Consider the following 23506-nt stretch of genomic DNA (forward strand, 5'->3'; position numbering starts at 1 on the left):
CCCCCCCCCCCCCCCCCACCCAACGGCTGAATTGCCCTGAATTGACCTGAAAGAGCCCCTGGCTCTGCAGCTACATATGCTTCTAGCAAAATCCAGCATCCAGCCCTGCTGTTTGCAATGGGAGCAGCACGGAGTCTCGACTCGGGACTTATTTTATTTGGAATATAATGACTTTATACGCAAAAGTAGCCTAGTTTTAAGTTAAAATATTATAAATCTACATGCCTTGAGGATGTCATTCTTTATATAGCCTGCCTATCAGGCAAAAAAAATTATTCTAACGGAAACACTGATACCGTGATATATACCGTTACCGTCTATGCTTCAAATTATACCGTGATATAAATTTTAGACCATACCGTCCACCCCTACTGCACACACACAGCACGGCCAGCAGAGGGCAGTTTCCTAATGATTGATTGGCTATTGTGAGTCACGTGAGGAGAACACAGAGGTGCGTCACACTAACCTGTATGCATTTCCTCTATCTCTGAGCAGACTGCTAAAGCTTAAGCAATAATAATAATACGTTACCATTGAACGATGAAGCATCGAAGTTAACCACCGTCACTCCAGCCCACGATGAGCTCCCTGACCACAGATGGCTAACGTTTTGTCAAACAAGAGCTAAACTTGCACACACTGTCGCATTTGGACAATTAAAGGACTGGAGTCTGTTCGGATTTAAGCAAAACCCTCGCCTCCACGAGTCGCCAGTGACTTCATCCAGCACAACGAGACTACGAGAGACGGAGGCACTTCTTTGGGAATGTAATATAAAACGGGGTGAGTGAGTGTTGACATTTTTTAATCCTAATGCAACTGGCTCACGTTGATACGATGGTGCCGGGCTGCCGGCCGGGCTAACTAGCTACCGTTAGCTCACGTCGATACCTGGATGGTGCCGGCAGGCGGCAGTGGCTACCTTCTGTTATTTGTTTACCTCGAGGTTGAAGAAAGTGCACTTTCAGGTTGAAAGAACGGCCCTAATCTCAACGTGTTTCAATATAAGCACAGGGCTGTACACTGCGATGATATCGTCGCGAATTGCCCCTTTAATTGGCCGTTGCCATTGGTAAATATTATCTGGGGGCGGGCTTGCGAGTAGTGCTTTCAAGCCTTGGATTCGCATTTCACTCCTAAATTATCCAAGGCGTGTGATGACGCGATGACGTAGGGGTGGACGGTATGGTCTAAAATTTATATCACGGTATAATTTGAAGCATAGACGGTAACGGTATATATCACGGTATCATCGTTTTTGATTAAATTTTTTTTTTTATTTTATATAATTTTTTTTTTTTTTTTTTAATATAAAATATATATATTATATAATTAGTAGGGCTGTCAGTTTATCGCGTTAATTAGATTAATTAATTACACAGCAAATTATCGCGTTATGAAAATTAACTCAAAATTAATTACAAAAAAAAGTTTTTTTTTTTTTTTTTTTATAATATTTTTTTTGTATCTCATTAATTCCATAATAATGTAGAATACACATTTACAGACTTTTTTCTTTTTTAATATGGTCCATTTGCATGTTCTTGGTATCTGATTCTAGGGACATCTATGAATCTCAGGGAATGTATTCCCAGTGTCAGAAATACTGTGGGCTAGATCCACAAAGAATGGATTGCACGGTGCAAGTTGCACCCTTACTTACAATTCATTATGAATAAAAAATGGGGGACCCTGATGTAAACAAGACGAAAGTCTTTCTCTGGTCTGCATCCCCTTAACAATTGTGTGCCGTACTGTATTGTACCCATTCTGCAATCTGTTAATAACATTTTCATTCAATCAATCAATCTGCGCGGTGATTGATTGAATGAAAAAAATTTTTTGAGTAAATTGTAATGAACCAAATGAGAATATCAATACATTTGTTTGTATCTTTGACTGTGAATAACACCATGCTCAAATTGACCAGACCTGAAAAATCTAAGCAAATTAATAGATGGAAGATGATTAAACAGAAGGTTTTGTAGATACAGTACTGAATTCTGCCATCCGGACACATGCAATTTGAAATATGAATAATATTGAAAAATATCAGGCATAAAATGGTTATGCGATTAAAATGCGATTAATTAGATTAATTAATTACAAATCCTGTAATTAATTAGATTAATTTTTTTAATCGCCTGACAGCACTAATAATTAGACTTGTACTTGTATTATCTGCGAGACATCGCCACCACGCAACAAGCTCCACTGTCTGTGTGTACATTAGTAGCCTCTAGCTACGGCCAGGATTCTCCGGAGCTGCAGCTGGACCTATACTCGAGTAGCCTCGAGCTACGGCCAGGATTCACCGGCGCTGCAGCTGGGCCCTAGTATTGGTATAACGTTAAATCACATTCACAAGCCCTCAGCTCGAATACGCATCGAATCAGTGTTATAAGACATTGATATCAGGAGCTATCTGTAGCTACTGCTAGCCGGATATATAACGTTAATACAACGCCTCAGTGAATTATTTAGTTCAATGGGACATTTCGTTTTGAACGGTGAACTAACTTGTGTTAACGTGAGCTAACGGCTAACGGAGCTATCATACACGTCTACTCTCTACTAGACTTGATGGAGCGTTTGTTGATGTCAGGAGCTATCGGTAGCTGGCCGACTAGATACCGTTCGGTTAGACAATGCCTCATCATGTATTAAACTAAAAGTGAATAGTTGACTGGGTCATTTTGTAACGGTAGCTAAGCTAACGTTAGCTCAGGGAGACGTCCCGTCCCACTACTACTAGTAGACCCGTGTTTACATGCGTGCGGGAGGGGCTGGCACGCCCACTGCGCGAAGCCTCCTAAATAACTTTTTCCAGTTCGCACATATCTATTATCTATGACTAATTCTATCTATTTTTAGGGGCAAATGCGAGTGAAATAGTCGCGCTGTGGTTACATGACGTCATTGCTATTTTAGAGCTGCACTACCGGTTACACGGTATAGGCAAAATCCATACCGTAGAGCAAATTCATACCGTTTATACCGTATACCGTTTATACCGTCCACCCCTACGATGACGTCACTCACGCGAGCTGAGCAGTGAGCACTCAGCAGGTATGATCAGCGGGAACAATCGACTGAGCACTCACTCTGATAGACTGGCTGACTGTCTGATTTAGCTATGAAGAAAAGTAAAGTTAGTATTGCTTCATATTTTCGACGCGTTCCACCTCCTATAGTGAGCCGAACTGAACTGAACTCAGACACACGGAGAGAGCTGCGGCGTCTGCTCCTCCTCCAACCCTCTCGCACCCGTGGCTGTTGTAAACACTGGGACCTCGGTGAGCCTGCCAGCCGGCTAGCTACTGATAGCTATCAACAAATGCTCCAGTAAGTATAGTAGTGCATGATAGCTTGCGTTAGCTTACTGTTCAAAACGAAACGTCCCATTAAACTAAATAGTTCAGATAGCTCCGTCCTGATATCAATGTCTTATAACACTGAGTCGATGCGTATTCGAGCTGAGGGCACGCTGAATATAGTCAATAGGGACCAGCTGCAGCGCCGGAGAATCCTGGCCGTAGCTGGAGGCTACAGTATAGGGCCCAGCTGCAGCTCCGGAGAATCCTGGCCGTAGCTGGAGGCTACTCGGTACACACAGACAGTGGAGCTGGTTGCATATAGCGAGCATTTAGACTTGTTGCGTGGTGGCGATGTCTCGCAGATAATACAACTACAAGTATGATTATATAATATATATATTTTATTAAAAAAAAATTATATAAAATAATTTTTTTTCTTTTTTTTTTAAATCAAAAACAATCGATATAAATAATGGTAAAATTGTTATTTAAAAATGTGCCCCTAAAACATATTTTTTGCCCCTAAATTTCTCATTTAGGGGCAAGTGTGCCCCTAGTGAAAAAGCTTAGCGTACAGCCCTGTGGTGATAATAACCCCCCCGCCCCCCCCCCCCCCCCCCCCCCGCTGATGAAAATGAAAGTCATACCGTCATATACCGTATACCGGGGTATTAGGTCATCATAGTATGACGTATCAAAAAAATTATACCGCCCAAGCCTGCTGTGAATAACACTATGCTCAAATTGACCAGACCTGAAAAATCTAAGCAAATTAATAGATGGAAGATGATTAAACAGAAGGTTTTGTAGATACAGTACTGAATTCTGCCATCCGGACACATGCAATTTGAAATATGATTATAGAATATTGTAGCTAAGGGGCTACACAACCCTGACTATTTAAATGTTAGATTAGACCACTACTAGAATATTAATTAGCCAGACATTAAAGGTACACAAAATGGCGGACACTCCATTAACTGAGAGGGGACAGTGATACCAAGTTCAATAATCACTTTAATAGTAACGTCAAACATACATGTTATATATATCGCAGATCTCCTGTTACTAGTAGAATGTCAATGCAACAATGTCAGAGGTAATGATAGTCCTGAACTACTAGTACTCGACCGTTGATGCTCTTAATGGAGTAAAGAAGGAGTGAACAGCACGGGGAAAGCAAGATGGCAGATGGAGACGATATTCTCTGGAGCTCCTACTCCAGAGAGCTGCAGACAAACGTGGGATAATCCTGTCGTCACTGGTGAGGAGGGTCTCGTACGGACCTGATTCCTGTATTCCAAGCGCCCGATGGCAGGATTAATAGCTAATATTCCAAACGCCCGTTGGCATGGTTGCTAGCTAGTTAGCCCTTGTATGCTAAGGCTAACCCGCATGTAGCCCGCAATAGGTAGCCGAATCCAGAACACCGCTGGGTTCAGCTAGAAGTCTCTCAACGTTACTTCACTTCGCTCGAACAAGTCACTCTACTTTGCCAATAGTGGCTCGACAATATTATGGTGGTATCTAATTAGCTGTACAGCTGTCTATCAAGATACGTTGCTTGCCGTCTGGTTTACTGCTGCACCAAACCTTTCTCTCTCTCACACTATGCCTGGACATGTTCTAAAACCCTGCGCATGCGCTCACGCTGTCTACAGGTGCATACGCGCGCGCCTACGGCGTTAAGAATGGAACATATACAAAGAAGCGAATGATAAATACTGTTAGGTAATAGACGACGGGAGAATATATATCTTATATATATAAACAATATATAAGGTATACAAAATAATAAACGCGGACTTTATGTGTTAATCTGGACCTTCAGAACAGCCGCCCCCTAATTAGTCGGAACCTAATTAGCAAATAAAATTTGGGGCACAGATTAATATCAAGGGTCAAGTAAATTTCTCCATAATGGGCTATGGGGAGTTGGAAGTAATCTATAAAGTCGATGGGTTATCGTCGTCGTCAGGGGGGTCAGGGAACGCAGGAAGCTCTATCAACTTAGCTACTGGTCTGGTATAAGTCCGCCCTTGGACGATGACCTCTGCCGCTCTGACCTTCCCATCCGAACCATTGATTACTCGGCTCACACGGCCGGCTGGCCACGTAGCTCGGGGTAGTGACTGGTCTATGATCATCACGACGGTCCCCACGGTCAGGTTGTCCCTGTCTTTCACCCATTTCTGGCGGGCTTGAAGGGAGGGTAAGTAGTGTAGGAGGAAGCGGGCCCAAAACTGGTCGGCCAGTACTTGGCTGTGTCTCCACATTCTCCGTCCGCTCATCTCGTCCTGTCTGTACACAGTCTGAGGAAGGGCTGGGTCCAGCCGCCCCATCAAGAGGTAGTTTGGGGTGATGGGATCGACGTCAGCTACGTCGCTTGAAACGTAGCCGAGGGGCTTGGAGTTCAGAACTCCCTCAATCTCGGTGAGGACCGTAGCCAGGACTTCATCGCCCACTGTCTGGGCTCCAAGTACAGTGTACATAGCGGTCTTTATTGATCGGACCTCTCTCTCCCACGTTCCCCCGAAATGGGGAGCATTCGGTGGATTGAACTGGAAGGTGACCTGCGCCGGAGCAAGGCGGGTCTTGAGTTCTTCACCCATGTTCAGGACACTCGCTCTCAGTTCCGTGTCTCCTCCTCGGAAATGTGTCCCTCGGTCTGACAATAGCACTGAGGGGGTCCCTCTCCTCGCTTGGAACCTCCGGAATGACATGAGGAACGAGTCTGTACTCATCGACTGGAGGAGCTCAATGTGGACAGCTCTGGTGGTCATGCATTCATACACGATGCCCCACCTCTTCTCTGTTCCTCTTCCTCTCTTGACATTGAATGGGCCGAAGCAGTCCACGCCCGTGGAGTGGAAGGCCCGCTCGCCGACTCGGAGGCGGCAGGGAGGCAGGTCTGCCATCTTCGGGATAATAGGCTGTGCCCTCCACTTGCGACAGGTCGGGCAAGTTCGTTGGAATCGGCGTACAGCTTCTCTCCCTTGGAGTATCCAGAAGCGCCGTCGGATCTCCGCAAAGACTCGCTCGGTCCCCGCGTGGCACACCACCTCGTCGTATTTCTGAATGATCAGGTCGGTTACTTTGTGTCGGCTGCTTAGGACGATGGGATGCTTAACATCCTCGGCCAAGTCCGGGGCCCGTCTCAACCGACCACCCACCCTGATGAGGCCCTGGGCGTCGATTTCTGGGGCTAAGGTGAGGAGTCGACTGTCTGAGGGGACTGGCTTTGCCCTTATCAAACACTCCATTTCCTCTGGGAAAGAGTCTCTCTGCGCCCTCTGCAGCACAAGAAGTTCCGCTTCCTGGTAGGCAGATGCACTGAGGTCTGTGGTGGGGGGAGCTCCGGGTGGTGCCATAGGAATGTCCTTTTCTGGGCACTCTCCAGAGTTTGACAGTCGTCTAGGTCCGGGCCCGTTGGAGCCGGGGCTTGACTCAGCCCGCAGAACATGGACTTTTTTATTTCTGACTCATCTTGGTTCGCATCCCGCGGTGTTGAGATAGGCCACTTCTCCTCCGGGAGTCTGGGGAACTCTGGGCCATCACTGTATGAGTTAGGACGGGTGAGGTCGGCTAGGGACATCCCCCGTGTGATGACATCCGCTGGGTTCTGCTTGGTGTCAACATATCTCCAACATTCCGCTCCTACCAGGTCTTGGATTTCCGATACTCGGACTCCTACGAACACTTTGTACCGGCAGGAGGCGGACTGAATCCAGGTGATCACGTCATGGAGTCTGACCATAGGATGATCTCACGCACCGGTATGGTGAGTTCACTTTGCACCATTTTGGCGAGTTGCGCGCCTACCAGAGCTGCGCAGAGCTCTAGTCGCGGGATCGACTGCTGCTTGCGGGGAGCGATCCTCGAGCGGGCCAGGACGAAGGCTACGTGGACTTCTCCTCCCTCTTCTCGAGCTCTCAGGTAGGCCACTGATCCGTACGCCACTTCAGAGGCGTCGCTGAAGACGTGCAGGTCTATCTGACACGTCTCCAGTCGCACTGTAGGGGGGAAGTAACTCCGCGGGATGGCAACCTCGCGAAGTAAGACAAGTTCATCCTCCCACTCTCTCCATGTGGCGGCTAGGTGCTCGGGTATGGGGTCATCCCAGCCCTGCTCCTTGGCCCACAATTCTCTCACCAGCATCTTCGCCCGGGTGGTGTAGGGGAGAATGCACCCCATAGGGTCGTACTGGCTGGCGAGTGTTCGGTACACACTCCGCCGAGTGGTCAGTCTAGTCGTGGACGTCTCCTGGTTCGTCCTCAGAGGTGTGTGCCGGTAGTGAAGCGAGTCCGTCTTGAAGCGCCAGACGATGCCCAGAGTCATCTCTTGCGCTTCGCCTGGGGTGTGCGCCATCCAGGTCTCGCTGCTAGCGGCCTTAGTCTCTGGAGGGAGATGCCGGAGAACTTGAGGGTCGCTACTGGCCCACTGTCGGAGGTCGAATCCACCTTTGGCTAACGAAGCCCGTAGCTTCATTAGGATGCTCTCTGCTTCTTCTGGCGTGGATACGCTCTGTAGACAGTTGTCCACGTAGAAACTTCGTTCAACGCTGTGTCGGACATCATCGTCAGCTCCGGGGTCTTCGGCCTCGTGCTTCTGTAACGCGAACGTGGCGCAGCACGGACTGCAGGTGGTGCCGAAGGGGAGTACCTCCCATTGGTATATCGAGGGTTGTTCGTCGTCGAGCCTCTCCCTCCACAGAAACCTCAGTAAAGGCTTGTCTTCCTCCCATCAGTCGAACTTGTAGGAACATCCCCTTGATGTCGCCGCTGATGGCCACTTTGTCCTGACGAAAGCGTATCAGGACGCCGAGGAGGGAGGGTCCAAGTGTAGGACCGGGCAGGAGTAGGTTATTCAGATTCTGCTGTCCAATCTGATGACTGCAATTGAACACAATGCGGTTCTTTCCGTTGTGGGTGACCTTGTGGTGGGGCACGTACCAGGACTCTGTCGTCCCTTCTGCCTCGTGGTCATCGATTTTCTTTGTGTGGCCGGCCGTTACCAGCTTCTCGATCTCGGCGCGATAGATCGCCGCTTGTGGGGGGTTCTTGGCGAGGCGCCGCTCAGTGCTCTGTAGGTAGTGGTGCGTCGCTCCCTTAGGCACGTGCAGAGTGGGCATCCCTTCTCGCCTCAAGAGTGGGGTCGCGTATCTTAGCACTCCGTCGACCTCGACCCTCGTAGTCTTCTGCTCTAGTAGAGCGATGGCATACTTGTCCTCCTTGGACCGAACCATCTTGCGTTCGTACTTGAATGGCAGCGCATCTAGTGTCCATAGCCTCTCAACGTGCTGTAGGAGAGTGTGGTCTGTGTCGCTCGCCTTGGTGTAAAGGCAGCGTGTGGACGTTGGTCGGCTGTAAGGCCCGGAGAGGGGGCCCTGGAGCGTCCACCCCAGACGGGTCTTAACCGCGGCTGGGCATCCTCTGGGTCCGATGTGGACCACATCAGTAGGGACAATGAGGTCCGCGTGGTCGGAGCCAATGAGTAGGGTTGGTGTAGCGCCGCTGATAGGCGGTATGGGCAGTTGGCGTAGGTGGTGGTACTTTTCCCTCAGCTGTGGGATGGGGTAATCGTAGCGTGACAAACCTATGTCGTAGCTCGTGAAAGCCTTGCTGATGGCGTACCGCTTCTCGGGCTGGCCGATCGCTGCAATGGTGAACGAGACGTTTTCACCTTTGATTGTCTTTAAGTCTCGACGAATGGTACGGAGGGTCATGGTCTCCTCTGGGCCCCGCAGGTCCAATTGAGTCGCGGCGGAGGCGAGGAGGAGTGTCTTCTCCGACCCGTCGTCGAGGACGGCGTAGGTGTCGAGTACCTTGTCCCCGTGACTGAGGAGTACTCGTACCACTTTGAGGAGCACTCTGGAGCTCCCACTCTTCGCGGGGTCGATGTAGAGTACTTCTGCTCTCGAGTTGCTTTGTGGAGCTGGATTTCGCTTGTTGCTCTCGTGCAGTGCTTCGAGGTGAGCGCCGTCACACTTGCCACACTTCTTCTTAAGGCGGCATTCTGCTGCCATGTGGCCGCGCGCGCAGCGGAAGCAGCGGCGGTTCGCTTTAATCCACTGACTTACTTCGGCGGTGGTCAGTTTCTTGAATGCGTCGCACTGTAACCATCAGTGTTCGCTGTCGCAGTATTGACATGCGATCTTCCATTTCCCCTTGGCGGGGGGGTTGTGACTCTTCTGCCGTGACACCGACTCGGCCTGGTGCATCACTGTGATGGGCCTGTTTCGGTCTTTAAACCTCCTCGGTCCCTCTTTACAGTTCGAGCCACCCCATGCGAAGGTGTCAATCCTTAGGCTGCTAACCTCCCTGGCTAGGAAGTCAGCAAGATCCAGCAGTGACTGTTCTGGGGCATTCGGGTCACGGTAGTTTCGTTGCAGCCGAAAACGTTCTTGGCGGAATGGGGGGAGCTTCTCTAATATGCGCTCCACGTTGGAGTTGGCGTACAGCTCGTACACCCCCTTCTCTCGTTGGGACCCGAGCATCCCTACTAGGGACTGTACTAGGCTTGGGCGGTATCCTTATTTTCAAACCGGCAAACCTTTATGTTATAATATCCCGGTGCACGGTATTTGACGGTATGACTTTCATTTTCATCAGCGGGGGGGGGGGGGGGGGTTTACGTGTTACCAAGTAAACAAATCATCGTCAGCTCTCAGAATGGTAGTCCCGTCCCGCACCTGTAGAAGCCTGCACCGTTTTAGCGTTAGCATCTAGCCTATAGCCATGGCAGACTATTTGATTCCTTAAGGGCTAGAAATTGCCTGGGTTTTGGTGATATGCTCCCGAAATGCTCCCGTTGTTTGGCTACTTCTATGTGCAGTGAAAACTACTCGAATGCTTTATAACCTAGTCATTGATTTAGTTCAGGGTAATCTAAGATTAGCCGCAGAGCTAACGCTACTTAACGTGAGCTAACGCTAGTTATTCAAGCTCAGTAGCTCACAGAGAGAGATAAACAGCTGACAGCGGATAGTACAGGACGGTACAAATACAATAAAAAGGCGGGTGGGGGCTGTTGTGTAAACCTTGTACTCTTTAGTTCACATAATTATAATAAGAGACGGATTGCCCCACAACACTGCTCTCGTCACAACGCTTTACGGTATTTTCACAGCACTGTCGTAACATTACCGTAAAACGTGAACACCGCTGTGACCCACTCGCTCCACTAGAGCGGTCTCGCCCTCTGCTGGCGCGTGTGTGCACTACACTCAGTGTGTGCACTACACTCAAAACTCCGTTTCACTGTTATAGAAACTGAAGCGCATCTGTGATTTTGACGGTGACGGACGGTATTGAAAATCAATACCGTAGGTATTTCGAAATACCCTGGTATACCTTAATACCGTCATACCGCCCAAGCCTAGACTGTACCTTGACGGATAAGTCATCCAGGGCTCGGTTGTCTTTAGCTGGGGGGAGGCGTTCGATCTCACGTATCTCCTGAATGACATAATCCCACGTACGTCCGTAACGTCCGTCGAGGGCAGCTAGGGCGTCAGAATAGGGAGTTTGTGAATTGGAGTAGGCCAGCGCAATGTTGTGCGCTCTAGTTACCTTGAGATGCTTAAGGAGAATGGCGTACTTGTATGGCTCGTCCTGTACTCCTGACATGATTGTCTTTAGGCACATACGCAGCTCGGTATACTGCGCTCGGTCTTCTCTTGTGAAGTCTGGGAATATGGGGGTCCCAATGTAGGGTGCCATAGGGGTCTGTGACACTGACACGTGGGGGGAGAGGCATCCTCGGCGAGTCTCCCTGTGCGTTGGGTCGTTGGTTCGTGCTGGGCGGGAACCAGGGGCTGGGTTGCCAGACGCTAGTCTTCAGTGCTGTCTGGTGCTCGAACTCTCCCCTGGGGCGTGTTGGGGGTTCATGACGCAGCGTGTCGTGACTGAGCCCGGGGCTGCGCTGAGCCTCCTGGTCTGAGATGGAGTAGTGCGGGTGGGCTTTCTGTCCTCCCTCGTCCTCAGTCAGGCTTTGTAGTCGCTCGGCTAGCTGCTCTGCAACGTAGGCAGGTTCTTCCCTTAGGCGGGTTCCCGTGTAGCTTCGTCGGGTCGGTGAGGGTGCCCTCGACCCTTGGCGTGATGATCTCCGGGAGCTCTGGGTGGAAGAATGGGGAGTTACATTCTGGAGTGCTTGCGCCATCATTTGGGCTTGTAGGCGGTCTCGCTCCATGTTTTCTTCAGCCTGGAGGCGCCTCTCTTCCAGTCTGAGATGTTCGCGCTCACTCTCTCGTTGCGCCTGGAGGCGGTCCCTTTCGGCCGAGGCAGTTATCGTGGCGATCAGGACTTGCGCTAGCCTCCTATCGGCTCCGCTTGGGGATGACGCTGATGATGGTGATTCGGAGCTGACTGGGCTTGGCGGTGACCTGGTCTTCTCACGCGCTCCGAGGTCCATCTCGGAGGCACGGTACTCTGTCTTCTCCCGCGCTCCGAGGTCCATCTCGGGGGCGCGGTACTCTTTCCTTTCATGCGCTCCGAGGTCCATCTCGGGGGCGCGATGCTCTCTTCTTTCATGCGCTCCGAGGTCCATCTCGGGGGCGCGGTGCTCTGTGGGTATAGTCAAGTCATGCCTCGCTTGTCCCCCCCCTGTAAGCTAAGTTAGTTTCACTTAAACTAGCTTGGGTCTCTACATCTAGGGTTGACTCCTCTGTAAGGTTGGGCATGCTTGAGCTACCAAGGTTATCCCTGCTTAGCATCCTCTTGGATAAGCTATGAGGTAAATCTACAGCGTAGCCCTCCAAGTAGGGAGGGGGCTGACGCTGGCGCCTAGGGCGCGCTAATGGGCGAGATCTGGTTGGAGAGTGTCCGCCCTGGCCATATTATCACTAATATTATCACTAATACCCTCCGGCTCGAAGGACCAATTGTAGCTAAGGGGCTACACAACCCTGACTGTATTTAAATGTTAGATTAGACCACTACTAGAATATTAATTAGCCAGACATTAAAGGTACACAAAATGGCGGACACTCCATTAACTGAGAGGGGACAGTGATACCAAGTTCAATAATCACTTTAATAGTAACGTCAAACATACATGTTATATATATCGCAGATCTCCTGTTACTAGTAGAATGTCAATGCAACAATGTCAGGTAATGATAGTCCTGAACTACTAGTACTCGACCGTTGATGCTCTGAATGGAGTGAGAAGGAGTGAACAGCACGGGGAAAGCAAGATGGCGGATGGAGACGATATTCTCTGGAGCTCCTACTCCAGAGAGCTGCAGACAAACGTGGGATAATCCTGTCGTCGCTGGTGAGGAGGGTCTCGTACGGACCTGGTTCCTGTATTCCAAGCGCCCGATGGCAGGATTAATAGCTAATATTCCAAACGCCCGTTGGCATGGTTGCTAGCTAGTTAGCCCTTGTATGCTAAGGCTAACCCGCATGTAGCCCGCAATAGGTAGCCGAATCCAGAACGCCGCTGGGTTCAGCTAGAAGTCTCTCAACGTTACTTCACTTCGCTCGAACAAGTCACTCTACTTTGCCAATAGTGGCTCGACAATATTATGGTGGTATCTAATTAGCTGTACAGCTGTCTATCAAGATACGTTGCTTGCCGTCTGGTTTACTGCTGCACCAAACGTTTCTCTCTCTCACACTATGCCCGGACATGTTCTAAAACCCTGCGCATGCGCTCACGCTGTCTACAGGTGTATGCGCGCGCGCCTACAGCGTTAAGAATGGAACATATACAAAGAAGCGAATGATAAATACTGTTAGGTAATAGACAACGGGAGAATATATATATAAACAATATATAAGGTATACAAAATAATTAGGGCTGTCTTAAATACTTCGAAGCTTCGTTCGATGGCACAAGCTTTGAACATTTACAATGCTATGGCCGATCCCATTCACGTTAGCATGTAAGCTAACAACAAGAGCTTTAGGTTTAGTCTCTCGCTTTTTGAGAGACATAAACTCTCCGCTCTTGGTGGTACATTGTGTTGATGACTCTGCACCCCCCCTTAACAACTGTTTGTATTGAGCCGTATTGTATTGTACCCATTCTGCAATGTTAAATAACGTTTATCCATTCAACTAGCTGCTGTACTGCTATGGTAGCTAGCCTAGCCGCAATGCTATGGTCGATCCCATTCACGTTAGCATGTAAGCTAACAACAACAGGTTTAGTCTCTCGCTTTTCGCTTTTCATTTTTTATTTTAATTTTTTACTTCGATTTGTGTGTGTGTGTGAACAATCCACTTTATTTATAGAGCACATTTAAAAACAACAAAGTTTACCAAGTGCTGTACAAGTCCCACAACATAAGATACATTTTTTTTTTTAATATATATATCGAAGCTTCGAATTAAAATCGAAGCTCGGCCCCGAAGCTTCGATTGCCAAAAAAAGCTTCGAAGGTCAGCCATAAACGCGGACTTTGTGTTAATCTGGACCTTCAGAACAAATATAGAATTTCAGGCATAAAATGGTTATGCGATTAAAATGCGATTAATTAATTACAAATCCTGTAATTAATTAGATACATTTTTTTAATCGCCTGACGGCACTAATATATATATATATATTAGGGCTGTCAAAGTTAATGCTTTAACTTTGGAGATTAATTTAAATTATTTAAAGCATTAAAATAAATTAATCTAGATTAATCTATGGAGTGAAAAATCTTCAATGTTCTGAACTTTCAGCAGTATATTTGCTTGTTCTTTTTTTGGGAGAGAAACTGTATTCAAAGAAAGCTATTAAAATAGTATTTGAATCTAAATATACTTTCTTTGTGTTGATTTGACATTAATTCCATGATTTTACTCATAACATACCCGAACAACTGCCTCTTTGAACTGCTGCGGTCAGGCAAGCGATACCGGAGTCTTAAGGCGAGCACAGAAAGACTCAGAAGAAGCTTCTATCCCCAGGCCATCAGGCTGCTAAACGAACAATAAACACTATGCAACAACCATCAATGCACACAGCACACACACCCACACGCACACACTCACTCAAACAAACAACACACTGCAGCACCCACTCTCCACACTTTAGATCACACAAACACACTTTACACTTTATATTTATTGATGAAGGATTTGCACTACAACTCGTACACCTACTGTGAATTGTACCTAAATTGCACCTCGTCCCATTTCTGCCTTGCACTATATAGTATTGTATATTAGTACACTGCACAGTATTGTATATTGTATGGTAACTACGTCTATTCTGCATCGAACATTGTACATATGTCTAAACTGAACACTGTGACCTAATTTTTTACTTCTAATTTTACTATGTTATTTTATTTCATACTTATCTTGTCTTGCACAGTCTCTGGAGCGTAACAGTAAGAAGCATTTTGTATAAAAGTATTCTGTACTTCTGTATGACAAATATTAAAGAAACTAAACTAACTAACATAAGTAAATATCTGTTACAAGCTTCGGTCTTAAATCGAAAAATGCTATTTTTAATCTAGATTAATCTAGATTAATTACAGAAAATTGTGAGATTAATTAGTTAATAATTAGTTAACACTTTGACTGCCATGAAACGTCTTTTCACGTCATTGCTGGCCATGCTCAAGTTGCCGGGGGACGCTGTACAGCGTCCTTATATCAATATTTCAAAAATCTGCGATCGGATTAATATGTCCCCTCCGCTGGCCTGAGATCCACCAGCAGGACCCACTGAGCTCTCTGGCGGTTCAGGAGCGCCATCTGGTGGCCGATCGGCGCAATCGCCAAACAGGATGTTGAATAGAGGTTGTCATGACGACCGTAGTACTTCCGGGCGCTTGCTATAGTTCATGGGACTCTGGCTCGTCACGCTACACGGTGATCGATTGGCAATAACTCGATAAACAACATGATTTGGACGTATATACCATTATACAAGCTGGAGATGGACCGGGTAAAAATATATCCCATAATGATAAGATTTCTACTCGACGATGATCGCCCAACGGCGCGCAGAGACTGGGGTGAGTTTCAGCGTGTAACGTTACCGTGTTCGATACTAACTGCTATTATCAACATTTGACCCACATTAGATGATTGGTATAACGCTGCCCACGGAATTATAAACGCCCCCTCGCCCATCCGGTCAACATCAGATGACGTGTAGTAACTTCTAGAAGTACGTCTAGTTGGAATTTTTTATATCGCGCTGATTGCCATCAAACTGTATTTCATCATCAATATAATGGTGGCCGATCGGCAGATCGAAACCGGATATCAACCTTTGAACCGGCATGACTCACTCCATATGGGGTCCGGGCACTCGCTAATGTTAGAGAGACTCTGTCTTCACACAGTGAACATCGATCGGTGGAAATAACTCTAAAAAACAACATGATTTGGACGTATATACTATTATACAACCTGGAAATAGATCGGGCATTTCAACATCCCATAATCGAAAACTGTCTACTAGGGGTGTAACGGTACGCGGATACAAACTGTACCGCGTCAATGTGGTCCTCCGGTACAGTACGGGCTGTGCACCGTACGATTGCAACGGTGCGGAACCTTTTTTTGCGGAACTTAAATCCCCCCGGCCCCACGTAATTTATCAACAACACTGCGGTCTGCTGTGAGCATTATAAAACAACCGACCGTGAATTAAAGTGTCAATGCTGTTTGTCATTTTAACAGCAGATACTTTCTTAAATGCCATCCTCCCAACAGAGCAGTGTGACGGGGAGCTCTGATGGGTTTGCTTGCTGGTGTTAGCATTAGCTGAAGAGCTAGTTTTAGCTTAACGTTACCTTGGCTAAAGTTGGGACTATTCATAATCCAGCAATAATGGCTGCAGACCTGCAAGCAAAGTACAGCAAGTTGGCAAAGGAGTATTCCAACGTAAATCACATTTTCACCAGTAAAGTTAGTCTTTCCATCTGCCGGTAGCTCCATGCTAGCTAACCTAGCTCACGTTAGCATCGTCACTGAACCACCTCGCGTACACAATTAATGACATGTTGCGGACAGCCATATCGGTGACAATGTTTAGCTTTTAGTGCCAAATGATAAGAGTCTGAGGCGGAGTCTCAAAAGAGAATGTTGAATATTTATTGTGCAAAAATCACAACAGATCCTCTCCAACGGAGCCTTGTAGAGTAGACTGAGTAGGGTATATCTGCAGAGCCACTTGGTAACGAGTGCAACACCGTGTAATGTCCGTGTGGATCGTTGGAGTAGGGTATATCTGCAGTGCTGCAGCCCCATACTCAGTGTATAGATTTGTATTAGTATCATAATCAATCACCTGTTGTTGAATAAATACCATTACTTTCTAGTTATTACTAAAAAAAACAGTATATATATAAAACAGTAGCTGTATGAAAAAAAAGTATAATTTATATAATTTAATTTAAAAAAATGTTAATGTATGCACTGGTATCGCCCCCCCCCCCCCCCCCCCCACTGTACCGAAAAAAATACCGAACCGTGACTTCAAAACCGAGGTACGTACCGAACCGTGGATTTTGTGTACCGTTACACCCCTACTGTCTACTCCACGCTGATCGCCCAACGGCCCGAGGAGACTGGGGTGAGTTTTAGCGTGTAGTATTACCGTGTTCGATATAAACTGCTATGATGAACATATGACCCACATTAGATGAATGGTATAACGTTGCCCACGGAATTATAAACGCCCCCTCGCCCATCCGGTCAACATCAGATGACGTGTAGTAAATTCTAGAAGTACGTCCAGTTGAAATTTTTGATCTCGCACAGATTCCTACCAAACTGTATTTGATCATCAATATAATGCATTTGGGGCTATACATCACGTTCTGGAGAAAGCTGCAGAAAGAGATGAAAACATACTTATACTTTAGACCATATTTTAGTATGAATATGTGAATGAAAAAGTTTAACGTTGCTACACCATGAACAATACATATAGGACATTGAATGGGCCCTAATAATGGCAATCTAGCAATAGAATTAAAAAAGTTATAGCCCTGCAAAGAAGGGGAACTTCTCCATGTTAAATAGAGCTGGCAAGGGATGGTATATCATGAATTTAACCTTGGGCAATCAAAGTGTTAATATATATATATACTGTATATTGATTTTTCGCTAATTTATTTTTATTAAATCAATCTCCTTTCAAATAGGCCAAGTTTTTAATAAGAAAGAGAAAAAAGATATATTTCCATTACCTGTAACTCTTGTGTCTCTTTCTCTCCTTCTCTGCCTCCTCCCTGAGTCTGCAGTGCACAGTCATGACATCGATCTAAAAAAAAGGGGAAAAAAAAGAAAAAAATCATTTGGAGGCCCCTCGTCACTAGAGGCCCACGGGCCGCGGCCGTCGTTAATCCGGCCCTGCTCGCAATCTTTGGAAACTTAAAAACGTGCTATTATGTGTCATTGCGTATTATTAATTTGATTGAAATTACGTAGTTATGGTTAGATTTATATATTGGGGGGGGGGGGATATATCATATTTTTCATATGATCAAAAAGTGGGGGTGCAAAAGCAGAAACGTTTGCTCCCCCAAGTTCAATAGTGGTGGCGCACCTGCTTCGAATGCTCTTATGGCCAGGCGCACACACACACACACACACACACACACACACACACACACACACACACACACACACACAGAAAAGGAGAATGGCTTAAATGATTTTAGAATACTTCATGAAGTTAAAATGTTTATTATCATCAACTATCCAGTTTGTTTTTATAGTGCAACGTTTTTCTACTTTTCTACATTAATTGAACCAGTAGAGAGAGAGAGATGAAAAGATTAGCAATTAATCGTAAAATAATTACATAACATTTTATTTCAACCAAAAATGCTTAAACAATAATGTTAGTGATAGAAGGGAACTCTTTTTGTGCAAAAATGGAAAGCTTGCCAATGTTCATGAGGCAGAATTGTTACAATAGCCGATAATCCATTTTCCCAATGATAAATTCCTAAACGGGTGGACCTTGCGGGCGGTCCAAAGTGACGTCAGACTACACCTCCCTATTGCTATAACCATACAGCCTAACCTAACTGACATTTTTCATCTGATTTAAATTATGATTTTGTCTGTATGGACTTTACAGAGCTGTGTCCACTGAAGATGTCCCAGGGAAAGAATGACCTCGGTGACGGCCCCAACAAACATGTCAGAGCTGTTTCACCCGCTGCAGACAAGAAAGATGACCACATAGCCGGTCCTAGCCAACACCTGCTCTCTGAGGTGGTATTATGCTTCGTTCAGTTGACATACAGTTAGGGTTGGGCTATATGAACAAAATCTCATATCACCAGATCTTCCTTAGGTTTGACTAGTGGATGAACAAAATGCATCACATATCTTCTTAGGTTTGACTAGTGGATGAACAAAATATCATGTCACCAGATCTTTCTTAGATTTGACTAGTGGACGAACAAAATATCATGTCACCAGATCTTTCTTAGGGTTGACTAGTGGAAGAACAAAATACATCACATATCTTTCTCTTTTTGGGTAGACTCTTTGCTAGTTGACATTATTATGGTATTGAGTTTTCCAATACCAGTTACAATGTGATATGACATCTTTTTGGATATCGGTATCAAAATAATTTCCAAATGAACCGTTATGAATATCTGGTTGATTTCAAGTGGTTAGCTGGAAAATCAGTTATCTGTGCACCCCCCCCCCCCTCTTATTAAAATCCAAACAAAGTGTATACTCTTCAATACATTGGTTGAGCATAAGTGAATATGTTATGAACAAATTCAAAGTTTGACCTAGTGAACGATTGTTCCAGGGATGTATCGGGCCATGCCAGGCTAAAACAGGGTAACAGGATTGGGGGGGACTTCCCCAATGTTAAAATCTGACACCAAGAGAGCATGTGATTTGATTAAACTCCAAGCAGCATAATACCCTGTTTGGCCCATCTGGTACCCCAGCATGTGGGGAAACTTGGTATGGCCAACCACTTGTCTGGCTTGTGAGTTAAAGGGATAGTTTGGATTTTTGGACAGTAAGTGGTATGAAATACTTGCTAGTAGTATAGTTGATGCAATGCCATTAGCTTAACTCACAGAGTACCATGGTCGGAGTTCTGGCCTGGTTCTGAGTGAACCGGGAAGCTTCAGACAGGCAGCAAACGAGGTCACAAGACCAAAAAAGTTATTCCACACCTTAATCTGCAGGCACAATTTTTAATCATCCACAGCAGGAAAACATTTCATATTCTTCAGAGTGACATGATGTGTTGGAACTAGTCTCAGTGTGACGTACAGTAGTCACTAAATGCTTCAGAGTGACATGATGTGTTGGAACTAGTCTCAGTGTGAGGTAGTCACTAAATGCTTCAGAGTGAGATGATGTGTTGGAACTAGTCTCAGTGTGACGTAGTCACTAAATGCTGGGTCTTGAAGCATAGAAAATGAGGCACGCTGTTTTCTGCTGTGGGTGATTAAAACTTCTGCCAGGTCAGAACTCCGACCACGAGAATCGTGTGTAAACTGAGGGCACTGCATCAACTATACTACTATAGTATTTCATACCACTTGATGTCCAAAACTCTGAACTATCCCTTTAAGGGGACACTCATCAACTACCAGTGAGAAGACATGTCCAACATAAAAAAAAACACTCACCCAAACCTGTCAATCTACAATTACTCTGGGGAGAGTGAACATTGTACTTAGCAAGACTCTTGACTCTTGTTACTGTTTTTTATCTGGTATTTTTAGGCCACAGCCCCATTGATATCCAGTACAGAGGAGGAGATGGCGTCTTGCAGTCACCTCTCTCAGCTGCGACTAAAGAAGCTGTCCGTCTACTTGGTGGACTGCATTAAAACACCAGGACTTAAAGGAACTGTGAATGAAGGAGGAGGTAAGGCTCTAAAGGGTAAATCCATCTTCAGCGTTCATACAGATGCTTGAAATCAATCATGCAAAGACTAGGCAAGACCTATCTTTCAAAATATATCCCCATTCTTTCTATGCATGTTTTCCCATGATCCCATTACCATAATTTTCAAGGTGACATAATACTGTGATGAATCTGAAGAAAATCTCCATATTCCAATAAATCTAACTTTATTTTAAACCTCACAAAATGCAAAAAATTAAATTCTATAAGATTTGCATTATATCACCAAAAGAAATGGCCCATCAGTCATTGCAGCCATTTCATTTTCCAGCCATTTCCAATTCCCCATTACTACTAAATGTCTACATGTCCCATTAAAACATTAGGAACAAAATATGGTAAAAAAAAATGTATGTCCCATGATGCTTCAATGAAAAGAGTAATGCTGGATATATGCAACAACTATGCTAAATCCTGACTAAAAGAATATGGAACACATCAAATACAAACAATTATTCAATCATTTTTCCATAACAATTTTATTTAAAATAATTTTATAAATCCGTTTATTGAAGTTTTTTTTTTTATATATATAAATGTACATACTTTATAAAACATAATACCTATCTTTAATTTTTTTAAATAATTATTTAACCTTTAAATATAAAAAAAAGTATTCTCATTGATATCTTTTTTTTACAGGAGCCAAGACAGGCAACAGCACAATTAACAGGGTTACAGATATTTCCTTTCAACCTTTATTTAAAATTGTAAGCTTCTGAGGTTTCCCTCATTTACAGAAACAACGATTGTACAAATGTAAACGGTACATAATAGAAAGCAATATTCACAGAAAATGGAACTCAAAAGAGTAAAAAAAGAAAATGTTATAAAAAAGAAATCTGCTCAAATTGTTGCAAGTAGTCACACAATGGTCTGAAATCATAATGTTTAAACATACTAAGAGAAGGGAGAACCACCAAATTCAGAGAGATGGAGGACATTCCAAGAGTTAAGAGGCATCAAAGGAAAAAGCAGATTTCCCTAGATCAGAACAAACTTGAGGGACCCTAAGAACCATCCAGTCATTAGATCGAGTTGAATAGGTTCCAATATGCCAATCTAGCCGTGAAGAGATATAAACAGGGTGCTTACCAATAAGGGCTTTCAAATTAAATAAATACCAGTGTTTTTTGCACCTTTCTGCAAGAAAAGGCCAATCCACCCTATCATACAGAACACAATTTGGAGTATCATTATCATATCTGTCAGTGTCCCAGGAGCCGGACCTATCCAACTTGGAGTCCCAGCACGCATTGAAGTCACCACCCACTATGAAATCATATCCATTAGGGCTGTCACGATTCGTCGACGTTGTTGGCGATTAAATTTGGTCGATTTGCATATTCATGATCGATGCGTCGTATTGTTTATTGTATTTGCCTTTTGCAGTGGAAATGGTAGACGTTCAAAGTCTGATTGAAAACTTTAATTAACAGATTGCAGAATGGGTACAGTACAACTCAATACACACAATTGTTAAGGGGATGCAGACCAGAGAAAGACTTTCGTCTTGTTTACATCAGGGTCCCCCATTTTTTATTCATAATGACATTTATGACATACACAACATACAGGTATACAGTACTCAGCCTAGTACTGCTCTTCTAATTTAAGGCACACAATCACCCCTGACAAGAAATAGTATAGGCATATTATACATTTCCTGAATCCTTATGGTCCTGAGAGTGTTGTAGATTTTGTATTTTGTGTCCCTGCTGCTCCTAGATGACACCAGGCAAAAATATAGTATATCATTTAGGCGAAAGTCATGTAAAAATGTGTGTTGTTGACTGTTCAAAGAGCTCCAGTGACCTCTATATTGGTCAGAAAGATTCTGACAATCTTAGCTTGAATGGAAGATGACATAGTCCCCTTTTTAAAATGATACCAAAGACAATATTGTAAAACATTGACAGATGTCTTCTACGTGAGTCTAAAGCAGGATATGCACCAGCATAGGGCTGGACGGTATGGTCTAAAATGTATATCACGGTATAATTTGAAGCATAGACGGTAACGGTATATATCATGGTATACGGTATTCATTTATCTTAAAATGTCTATATAAATGCTTCTGAAGGGGTAAAACACTGGCAGCTATTACTGTACTCTTGTATTACTAGGACATATTTCACATAGTACAGCGGTATTTTAAGAACATTTATTGTGTAAAACTGCAATAGAAAAATGCAAAACCTTTTCTCACGTTACTTCCATCTCTGAAAAACACTTTTTTTCATGAAATACAATAAAGTCAAGCGGCACAAAGTGAAAATAAAAACTACTGCAGGACAGGAGGTTTCTTTCCCTCAAACAACTCAAACACAATAAAACTCCAACATAACTTAAATTTAGTGTACATGTTTGACAACGTAGAGAGAGCGCAAGAGAGCGTGATGGTGATGTAATAGGTTTGAGTTTGAGGTTTGAGCGTCCTAAGTTGCTGTAGTTGATGATGTCACACCAGGATGTCATTGTCAACACAGAGTTGGAAACAAGAGCAGCCCTATGGATAAAGCAATATCCAGCGAATAGCCAATAAATGTGAAGTTATATTTGAACCTCTGTTGTCAAGCCTCGTCAATATACCCCCCCCCCCCCCTTTCCTCACTAATGAAACTGGTGCCACGGAGTCATGTTATAACGTTAGCTTAGCGGCTAACGTTAGCCCGTTGCTGAAGCAAGTCTCCTCTCGGCCTCCTTAGCCAAATTGAAATGTCCAAACTATATGGCAAGGTCCGTGAGCAAGTGGAGAAAAACTCAGTACAATTAAACACTATGCAACGGCCACTGCAAATGTCGAGTGAATCGTCAAGTAACGTTAACATCATTGCTACTGCTGTGACTAGCTGCTCTAGTCTACCGGTCACAAGGTATGAAGGTATAGTCAAAATGCATACCGTAGCGCAAATTCATACCGTTTATACCGTCCACCCCTACGTGACCAGCATCTGAAATGCAATTTCCTGAGGGGGTGGGTATACTTCATGACTTGATAATTATGATACAGCTACCACCCAGGAAGGGCTATAATACCAAAATATCATCTACAGCTATAGATCTTTAAAAAAAGTATATGTAGGTTTCGTCACCTGAGTGGTACCGACAAGTGAAATTTTGGGCTCTGGCCCATGGACTAATATGATCTGTGCAGCCCTATATAGGCCTGTTCGTTCAACATGTTACTAGTTTCCTGGCAAGAGTGTAGTGTTTGTTACCTTCAAAAGTAATGGTTACAACAAATTACATTTAACATACATTCTTCTTTCTAGACTCCCTTGCCTTACAACTGTTTATCTGTGAAGAGGAGGTTCCCCC

At 44.9% G+C, this 23506-nt stretch overlaps 1 long non-coding RNA gene across 1 annotated transcript in view; it reads left to right on the top strand.

Moving 5' to 3' along the window:
* Positions 1-20140, top strand: part of LOC311223891 — a 31914-nt gene extending 11774 nt beyond the window's left edge. The window contains exons 2-3 of the long non-coding RNA XR_014619412.1: positions 18372-18508; positions 20002-20140. This is a non-coding gene — a long non-coding RNA (uncharacterized lncRNA). The remainder of the gene's footprint in view (positions 1-18371; positions 18509-20001) is intronic.
* The last annotated feature ends 3366 nt before the right edge of the window (positions 20141-23506 follow it).

The sequence above is a fragment of the Notolepis coatsorum genome (genome assembly GCF_963971535.1).
Source record: "Notolepis coatsorum genome assembly, chromosome: 2".
Taxonomy (NCBI): domain Eukaryota; kingdom Metazoa; phylum Chordata; class Actinopteri; order Aulopiformes; family Paralepididae; genus Notolepis; species Notolepis coatsorum.